This window comes from Ursus americanus, chromosome 2, assembly GCF_024610735.1.
Source record: "Ursus americanus isolate L20-20 chromosome 2, mUrsAme1.1.p, whole genome shotgun sequence".
Classification (NCBI taxonomy): domain Eukaryota; kingdom Metazoa; phylum Chordata; class Mammalia; order Carnivora; family Ursidae; genus Ursus; species Ursus americanus.
The window spans coordinates 88258349-88268623 of NC_142128.1; the positions used below are offsets into that span (position 1 = coordinate 88258349).

Genomic DNA, 10275 nt, shown 5'->3' on the forward strand with positions numbered 1-10275 from the left:
CTCTGACGCGGGTCTGAACACTGCTGGAAGCTGACTGTTTGCCCTTTCACGGAGACTCCCAACAATTAAACCAGATAATGTGGGTTCTTTTTGGAACTAACCCTGACTGACAGAGTTGGCCATGCCTTCCTGCTGATTGCAGATCTTTGGGAAGTCACATACGTGTGGTAGTAACCCCTGGCTGCTGACCCACGGGGACATTACCTATGGAAATGTTGAGTATTTCCATTCGGTAACATCCCGAAGATTCTCGAGGTTGGTAATATACTTAGTGGCCATGAGAAAAGGGGGTGTGAAAGCAAGTCCTTCATAGTTTTTTTACAATGAGGACTTTCACTTGACTTTTTTTGTTTTGTTTTGTAACCAAACACCAGACAGATACTTTTTATAGCATCAAAACACCTTGGCTGGACTTTTGTCACAAGAGGTTGACAGCACATCACGCTGTAGTTGGTTCTGCAGGGAGTGCTTCCTCCAGAAATCTTGTTCAGCTGCTCAGGAAAAATGTGGAAGCCTGCCCATCTTCTTCCTACAGAAGAGCCGTCTATAGCCCCGGCTTCTCTCAGCCGGGGCTCTGGGGTGCTCCTGGGCCACGTGACAGACAAATACTCTGGGGCCCTGGGCTCCTACTTGAAGCTGAGGGAGGGAAGCGTTAAGTGACATCGCTCCTCTGGGTGGCAAAGCTCATGTGAAAATCATGGTACAGAGGAAGATAACTTGGATGGACTCAAACCCCAGAGCAAGCCACTCTCGTTTCCTGAGCCCCCTCCAACACAAGTGTTCTTTTACTTTTACCTAATTATTGATTGAAACAAAGTGATCCCCTTCCTTCCCCCGCCTCTAAAAACCATGACCACCACGACCCGTCCAGAGGACCGTGAAGCCTGGGGTGCACCCGGGTCTCAGCCCCACACCACACTCACAGATCTGCTCCTCCAGGCTCCGGGCCAGGCTGGTTCTGAGCAAGCAGCAGGGCTTCATGCAGCAGGGGGCTCTGCACTGAGTCCCCAGTTCTTTCAACACACGCTCGCGGGGCACTCGCCACGTGCCAAGCACCCTGTGGGGCACCAGGGACACAGAGGTAACTACGACATGGTGCTGGCCCCTGGTCACCCATTGCCGATGGGGCCGACAGAAGCCTCAGTAGAACTGCACTTACAATATGGTCAGTAGACCCCGGTGCTGAGGGAGCCCAGAGGAGGGGCCTGACCCAGTTTTTGGAGCTGGCTCTCTGCCATGCCCTTCTGGACCCCATGCCTGGCCTTGTGAGTTTCCCAGCACCCTGATTCCTCTAGAGCCAGGTTCTTTTCTAAAACCGAGCACAGGACCCACCACATGCCTGGACCTCTGAAGGTGATGCCCTCCCTCTACTCATCAGGGGGACCACCCTGTTGGGGAAGGTCATCGAAAAGACCCATGAGCTGGATCCCAGCACTTGGAGGCTCCTCACCCCTTCCCTGTCCTTGGAATGTGGTTTCCACTTGCCTTTCTTGCTCCCAGGGTATCCTCGGAGGCTGCTCTGAGGGTAGAGCCTGGAGATAGTGATGTGGTGAAAACACCTGCAGGGCATTGGTGACTAGACTCTGCGAGGTCCTCTTTATAAACTTTTCAGGGGTAAGGATGCTTTCATCTTGCTGCTGCCCAAGACAAGCCTGGTATGTCCCCTTGGCTTGATAGACCTGACCCCTGCCAACCTGCATGGCTGCCTCCTTCCTCTGTCTCTCCCAGGGGCTGGTTTCAAATTACACCCAAGAAGCTCCCAGGAGGATTACAAGCCAGCACGCACTCCATGCTGGGCCTCAGATGGTGTTCACCGGTCTCTGGCATATCAAATGGGTCCTCCTTCCAGCATAGAGAGTGCCTGGCCTGCCCCCGCAGGTGTATTGTATACCATATCAGCTTTCTCAGCTCCATCTGGGCCAAGCTCACCTCTACCTGGCCTTGTCACTATATATAGCGGTTTGGACAGGACTTAAATCCGCGCGCCCCCTAACAGTGTAGAACAAGGTGTCCTCTGAGCTGTGTGGGTCAAGCTCACATTTCACCATGTCAGACTGTGTGCAGCTCACGCATTCTCAGAGGCGCTGGGGGTTCCTGCCTCAGCAAAGAATGGGATATTCAAAAACGTAGCAGCCCCGAGGTTTTTGTACATGGATCTGCCTCAGCTCTCAGGACAGGGAGAATTAGAAACTGGAAACCCCGAAGTCCACACGAAGGAGACTTCGCTGTGCGGGTCTGGCTTCCAGGAGCTTCTGGCTGATTCTACTTAGTACCCTGACCTGACCTCAGTGCTGCGGCTGCCAGGACCCCCTCCCCCGCCCCAGGGCATTCTTTACACCTTCTATTTCGTCTTCCGCTTGGTTACCTGTATGAGTCAGGGTTCTCTGGAGAAACAGAAGCACAGGGAGAGCTGCCTATGGTAGACTTATCCATCTACCTTCCAAGAGATTCGCTCTCAGGAACTGGCTCACGTGATCGCGGAGGCCGAGAAGGGGCACAATCCGCCATCTGCAGGCCGGACATCTGGAGCCACTGGAGCTAAGTCCCCTTCCAAGCGCAGGAGACTGGTACCCCAGCTCGAAGGCGCGCAGGCAGAGAGGAAGGTTTCTTCCCGCTCGCCTTTCTCGCTCCCAGGGCCGCTCCAAAGAGAGAGTTCGAGGTGATGATGGATGTGGAGAACACCTGCATTGTCTATGGGCCCAGACCGCGGCCTTCCACAGGTGGCTGGGGCCACCCACATTAGGGCGGACAACCAGGTTTATTCAGTCCACCAACTCAGGTACTAATCTCAGCTGGAAACATCCTCACACACATCCCCAGAATAATGTTTAACCAAATATCTGGGCACGCCTGGCCCCGTCAAGCTGACATGTAAAATTGACCATCACATGACCTGTCCCTCCCGCCTTCCTGACCGGTCGCTTCACCCGGAGCACCGCTCATTGTCTGCCTTTACTGACCTCTGGCTTGACCTCCAGGCCTGCCCTCCTGAACTTCCTTCCGGGGTGGGCCCAGCAGGAGGCCCTGGGCTCTCAGGCCCCTCGCACCCAGACCCTCCCCTCGGGCCGTTCTGATACCAGAGCCTGCCTTCCTCCCTTTCTCCTTGTTGGAGACCTTCTCCCTGGCCACCACCAAGCGCGGTGATATCAAGGCCAAGTCCTCCGGGACGCATTGCTCTCCCTCTGCTCAGCTTTAGGGCGTGACCCATTCCGGCGGAGCCACCACCTCTGCTCACTCACAGAGCTTTGTCGCCTGGAGACCATCAAGTAGGAGGGCATTTGTCCATACCTTCCGACCCCCCATTCTTTTCAGACTCCCGCAGCAGCCCTCGGCCATGGCTGCACGGCTACGCTCAGTCCTGGCCCCCTTCTGAGCTCCTTCTCAGACCTGCTCTCAAGAGCGCAGCCCTGAGCCCCTGCCTGGCCTCTGCAGTGCCCTGCGTCTCCTCGGCCTGTCGCACAGCGTGGTCAATGGCCAACAGGTGTGTGGGTTAGCCGCAGACACCTGGCCACGCACGCGTCCTTGCGGAAGGGCGGGCCTCGCAGGCACGAGCACTGGGCTGTCCCCTTGGGGAGGAGGGACTTAGGGTTCCCCTGACAAGGGGCTCTGGGCCTGTGGGCCTGGACCCTCTGGTGCAGTGATTCCCTGGCACCCCTGCCGGGGTTTCCCCTTGCAGGTTGAATTAGAGCCAAGGGCTCCCCTGCAGAGAAGGGGAATCCCTGTAGGAAGATAACTAGTGTCTTAACCAAGCACTTGGAGGGTGTTGATTTTATTTCATCCACGTAGCTGTCCTAAGAGGTAGGCCTTCCTGTTGCTTCCATTTTACAGATGAGGAAGCAGTTTAACTCCAACATTAAATCCTTTTCTGAAGTCACAGAGCTGGGTGGGGGAGCCATGAACCCAGGCAGCCTGGCTACACAGCCAGCGGGGTTAACCTTCTCCCCAGACCACCTCAGCCGAGGCGCGGGGACCCCCCCAGCCCTGCTAGGGGAGCGGAGGCATGGCCTGTCCCAGCTGCCACAGCCCACGTCAGCATTTCCCCTTGACATTCGTAAAATTGGGGTTAAAGAGAGAAAGGAGGGGACATGGGGCACGCACAACGCGGATGTGGGGACGCCATCCCCTCCTCCGGCGGATTCAGCCACCCTGAGGTGAGGCCTCGAATAGCAACCTTGGGGGACACGGGCCCTAGGATCATGCGGACCCGGCTTCAAACCGCAGGGCCTCTCCGTACTAGTTACATGACCTTGGCTAGCTTCTTACGCACCCCGAACTTGCTTCCTCTCCAGAAAATGGGGTAATAATAAGGTACTTACCTCATGGGGTTTTAAACTTTTATCTCTTGGAACTAAATAAGGCAAAGTATGTAAAGGGTGTGGCACTGCCCCCTGTGACTCATAGCTGCTCCCATGTCCCCTTCGCTCCTGAGGCCCCCGCCCTGCACTCCTTACACCGTGGCCAGGATCTCCCAGGGCAGGAAGCAGCGTTTAGAGAGATACGAGGGAGTCCTCTTCTTTATTTGTAGTCCCGGCCCCGCGCCCGGGGCTCTGGACCGAGCCCAGGAGTGCAGGGGGTGAGGGTGGGGAGATTTAGCAGACACAGACACAGCCGGGTGCATGCGCCGTGTACCCCAGTAACTCCCTCCTGTGGAACCCCTCACGGCACCCTCAGAATGAACTCAATAAAACACTGAAGGGAAATCAATAATGAATCAATGAAGTCATGGCCCCTACAAGAGGATGAAATAACTGTTGAAGAAAATGATATGAAACAGAACAAACCAAAAAGCCGACATGCAAACACACACAGTGATGTGAAACGAAAAGAATTTAGTAACCTGAGAGATAATATGAGCAAAATTGGCCATAATACACATAATAGGTTAAAGAAAAGAAAAAGAGTCAAATTATGTAAATATTAACTCAGGAGACATTTACTTTTTTCTAATTTTTTTATTGTAGTAAAATACACAAAATCTACCATCTCAACTATTTTTAAATGTACTGTTCAGTGATTATAATACATTCAGAACCCTTTTCATCCTATAAAACTGAAGCTCTGTACCCATTAAACAGCAGCTCTTCCTTCTCTTCTTCTCAGCCCCCGGCATCCCCCATTCTACTTTCTGTATTTATGAATTTGACTAAGTACCTCATTTAAGTGGAATCGTACAATATGTCTTCATCTGGCTGACTTATTTCATTTAGCATAATGTCCTCACAGTTCATCCCTGTTGTAGCCTGGATCAGAACTTCCTTCCTTTTATTTTATTTTTTAAAGATTTTATTTTTAAGTAATCTCTACACCCAACAGGGGGCTCGAACTCACGGCCCCGAGATCAAGAGTTGGGTGCTCTACCGACAGAGCCAGCGAGGTGCCCCAGAATGTCCTTCCGTTTAAAGGCTGAACAATAATATTCCAGTGTCTGTTTATACTCACTTTGCTTCTCCATTCTTCCCTCCGTGGACGCTGGGTTGCTTCCATGTTTTAGTGACCGTGAATAAATGCTGCTCTAAACATGGGCGTACGAATAGCTCTCGGAGTTTCTGCTTTCAATGCTTTTTAAAAAGATTTATTTACTTATTTGAGAGACAGCGAGCGAGCAAGGGGGAGGGGCAGAAGGAGAGAGAAACTTTAGCAGACTCCCTGCTGAGCGTGGGGGGGAGGGGTAGGCTCCATCCCAAGACCCCAGGATCACGACCTGAGCTGAAATTCGGAGTTGGACCAACGGACGGACGCTCGGTTGACTGAGCCACCCAGGCACCCCACTGCCTTCAATTCTTTGGGTGTACGCCCAAAAGTGGGATTGCTGGATCATATGGGGCTTCTGTTTTTACTTTTTTCTTTTTTTTTAAGGTCAAGTTCTTTTTTTTTTTTTTTACTTTTTATTATGTGATGTTAGTCACCATGTTTTTATTTTTTTGAGGAGCCTCTGTACTGTTTTCAATGGTGGCGGCATCAACAGAGCACAAGGATTCCCTTTTCTCCACATCCTCGCCAACCCTTGCTGTTTTCTGGTTTGTTGACAGTAGCCATCCTTATGAATGTATATGGGTATCTCACTACAGCTTTGACTTACATTTCCCTAATGATTAGTGATGTTGAGCAGGTTTTTTCATGTGTTTATTGGCTGAAATATTTTTTAGAGGAATAAAGTAGAATTTTGCTTTTTTTTAAAGATTCAGTACTAAAACAACACTTAACTAGGGGGGAAATAAATGAAAAATACATTCCGTGGTAGTTTAGGGGTTCATCTTCCTTTGGGCACCCGGAAAAATGTTTCTTCAGGATGAAGGAAACTTGGACGGGATGTCCATTACTGCGTTCCAGCCCACAGGGGGCACCCAAGAGCAGAGGACCCTGGGCGGTTCTCTCTAAGGTATCCAGTCGTCCAAGGGAGGCCCCCAGTGACCTGCCCCAGGTGCCCCACTGCTTTCCCCAGGTGTGCAGGGATTAGACAGGCTAGCTGCAGCAGAGCGCTGCCCTCAAGCAGAAAGGGCCCCGCAGAGCACGATTAACCAACAGGTCACGTCCACACCCACAGAATCACCGACGGTCAATGATTCATTCCTTTATTTAATCATTATGTGTGCCCGCTGCCTGGTTGCCAGGCACTGAGACTTATGTTTGCAACAGACGATGGGTGACGCGGATTTGTGTTACAACCCGAATAAATGGTTCATAACGGCAAGCAGGAAGAAAGGTCAAGAACCTTTCACCCCAGAGCCCCACTTTCGGAGTGGAGAATGTGGCCAGTGGTAAGCAGGTACACTTAAGAGATGCCCTTTATTGACTGGAATATTGCTTGCAGCTCTGCGGGATTGACATGAACAAGGTGCAGCACCAGCTTGGAGTCAAGTGGTCACCGTAGACCATTCTCAGCCCGGACAACCGACCGAACCTTCTCGGAGGGCAGACGTGCTGTCTCTGTGATACTCGCAGCGTCCGTCCTAGCCGTCAGCTCAAAGTGCATCTCCACAGGGGAGAGAACAACATTCTCCTCTATTAAGGGAGAGGAAGCATTAACTAAGCATCATCTATGGGTCTGGGATTGTGCTAAGTGCTTTATATATAAGGCAGAATAACATGTTTAGCTATTCATCTGTGCTTTTCTTTTTTTTTTTTTAAGATTTTATTTATTTATGTGACAGAGAGACAGCCAGCGAGAGAGGGAACACAGCAGGGGGAGTGGGAGAGGGAGAAGCAGGCTCATAGCAGAGGAGCCTGATGTGGGACTCGATCCCAGAACGCCAGGATCACGCCCTGAGCCGAAGGCAGATGCTTAACGACTGCGCTACCCAGATGCCCCATCTGTGCTTTTCTTGTAGTGCCCGGGGCAGAAGGACCTCAGAGAGGAAGAGCTGTGTGGGGCTCAGCCATGGAAGGGTTGGCAGATGTCAAATAATCCAGAAAAATGGAGATCTCAGTGGTAATCGGTATAGACAGTGTAAGACCCAGCCTTTGTTCTTCTCCCACTGTGTGTGTGTGTGTGTGTGTGTGTGTGTGTGTGTGTGTGTTGTGGGAACAGCCCTGAAAAGACATGAGGCTAAATTTCTTCCTTACCCCCCTGGTAGGGTGAGAGCTCAGAGTCATAATTAATGTTGCCACGGTAGCAAAGTAACTAGAACTCTCCTGTGTTGTGGCAGGAGAGAAATGACACAGCCACTCTAGAAGAGAGTTAGCCGTTTCTTAATAGCACCCACTTTCAGATCTTACCATGCTACCCAGCAGTCCCACCCTTAGGCACCTACCCCAAAGAAATAAGAACATAACACCCAGTCTTTCTCTTTCTCTTCCGGTCCGACGTGCTTCGGGAGCCGTGGGCTTCGGTGCAGACGTGGCCTAGTCCAGGAATCACACCATGCACAACCAGTCACGAAAATAGCCCAGAAATGGCATCAAGAGCCCCCAGTCACAAAGATATGAATCTCTTAAGGGGTAGAACCCAAGTTCCTGGGGAACGTGCATGTTTACAAGGAGCACAAGAAGAAGGGCCTGGAGAAGATGCAGGCCAACAATGCCAAGGCCCTCGTGCAGCCCCAGGAGGTCAAGCCTGAGATCCCAAAGAGTGGCAGCCGTGAGCTCAATCGACTTCCCTGCATGGCTCACCCCCAGCTCGGGAAACATGCTCGTGCTGCATTGCCAAGGGTCTCACTCAGGCTGTGTCGGCCAAAGGCCAAGGCCAAGACTCACACCCCGAGGCTCGGTCTGCAGCTCCTGCCGTGGCTCGGGCTCCCAAAGGCGCCCAGGCTCCAGCCTCCAGTAGAGGCTTCTGTCTTCCAGCGCGAGGACAGGAGGACTGGCGTGACCCCTGGGCTTCTGTCTGCGTGGGGCTGGGGTCCTCCTGCGCTATTTGTACAAAGAAACCTGTGGCAGGATCTGTCAAAAAAGAGAGAGAGAGAAAACATATATCCACACAAGACTTGTTCATGAGTGTTCACAGAGGCTTTGTGCACAAGGACCCCAAACCGGAAAGCACGCTGCCAGTGGAAGAGCGAATTAAAGAGCAGTGACGTCCAGATACATGTGACAGATGGGCGAATCTTACCGGCACTGTGCCGAGGGCAATTCCGTTCAAACGAAATGCGAGAGAACAAATCTAGAGCAACAGAAAGAGGATGGGTGGTGCCCTGGAGCTGGGGTGGGGCTGGGACTGCAGCAAAGGGCAGGAGGGAACGTTCTGGGGTGTTCGTAATGTTCTAGAATCCAACTACGGCGGGGGTCCCACTGGTGTATATGTGCTGCAAAACCGATCAAACTGTGTACTTAAATACTCAGACGCATTTTATTGTGCGTACACCTTAAAACACTTAGGTTGACTTAGAGGCAATCAAGAGGTACAGTTTTGTCGCACACTAGAATTTGTGTGGTGTGTCAAATCCACTGCAAAGATCATTTAGCTCTCATAGCACCATTGTGAGCTCACGATCATTTCCCTCCTGTGAAGGAATTAGCAACCCTGGTCCGGAATCGTTCAGGAAAACGCCCCCAGTCCTCCTGTGTGTCTCCCTCACTCGGACACCACCGCCACACTCACAACACTTCTGATACCAGATGTGTGGGGGGCGTCCCCCAACTGCAATGGTGTGACACCAGCTGGGGGTCCTACAATCTGACTCAGCTCTGACGCTGTACACCTGGAGATGGCATCCGATCGATCCCAAGGTTAAGGGCTCAGTCCTGGAAGACTGCCACCCCCCAGCCTCCAGCCCCAGCCCCTGCTTCCGACGCCAGCCGCAACTCCAGGTTGTGGTCTGTACTTCTGACCACAAGTGTGGTCAAGTAGATTGGAGGTTCCCACGACCCCTCCCCAGGTTCAGTGAATTTGCAAGAGTGGCTCACAGAAAGAGAAGCATTTCACTTACTAGATCACTGGTTTCTTACAAAAGGGTGTAACTCAGCAACAGAGATGTGCAGGGCAAGGGATGAGGAGAGGGCGGAGCTTCCACGCCCCCTCGGAGCCCCCCACTCTCCCCAATCTCCATGTGTTCTCCCACCTGGAAGATGCCCGTGCCCCGTACTTTTGGGATTTTTATGGAGCTTCCACTATGCAGGCGTGACCAGCCATGAACTCTGGGGAGGGGATGGGCCCACGGTTGCAAACTTCTCATCATGGCTTTCACTTCCTGGGGAGCGGCTCCTGTTCCATCCAGGAGCCCACCCAGAGTCGCCTCGTTAGAACAGAAGTCACTCCTATCACCCAGGAAATAACAAGGGTTCTAGAAGGTTTGTGCCCAGAAACGCCAGAGAGCAATATACGTATATTATCTATTATCTCACAGGAATCAAAGCCTACAGAAACCCCTCGAGCTGTTCTTGGCTGGGGCGGTGTGGCCACAAAGCGCATCTCTAACAAGACCCTGGACAGTCTCTAGCAGCTCGCTACGCAGGAGAACACCTGCCTGCCCTCCGGGCTGCTAAGATGCTGTCCGGGTACTAAAGCAAATGTGGGCAACACGGCTTCTACTTCGGGGATGCAGGTCTAGTTGGTTTGGGAGAAAGGTATATATTGACTGTGGGAAAGTGAAGGTTATATAGACCTGAACCGAAGGGTGTATCACGTTGGAGTGGAAATGCATTCTTACTTTGGGGGAAGGGTCAGCAGCTCTGGGGGGCGGTTCACGAACCCCCTTTGCTTCCGGTGACTTGTGCAACCCAATGGTGTGTCCCTGGGTCACCGAGAACCTGCTGCTTCCCTGTCTCTCTGTTCCTTTTGCCCTGACCCACGTCCAGTGAAACTCGTGTCCCCTCATCACCAGCCCTCCGTGCCCAGTT

At 52.3% G+C, this 10275-nt stretch overlaps 1 pseudogene; it reads left to right on the forward strand.

The window, feature by feature from the left end:
- Positions 1–7717: 7717 nt before the first annotated feature.
- On the forward strand, positions 7718–8513 carry LOC123801362 (large ribosomal subunit protein eL29 pseudogene; annotated as a pseudogene).
- Positions 8514–10275: the final 1762 nt, after the last annotated feature.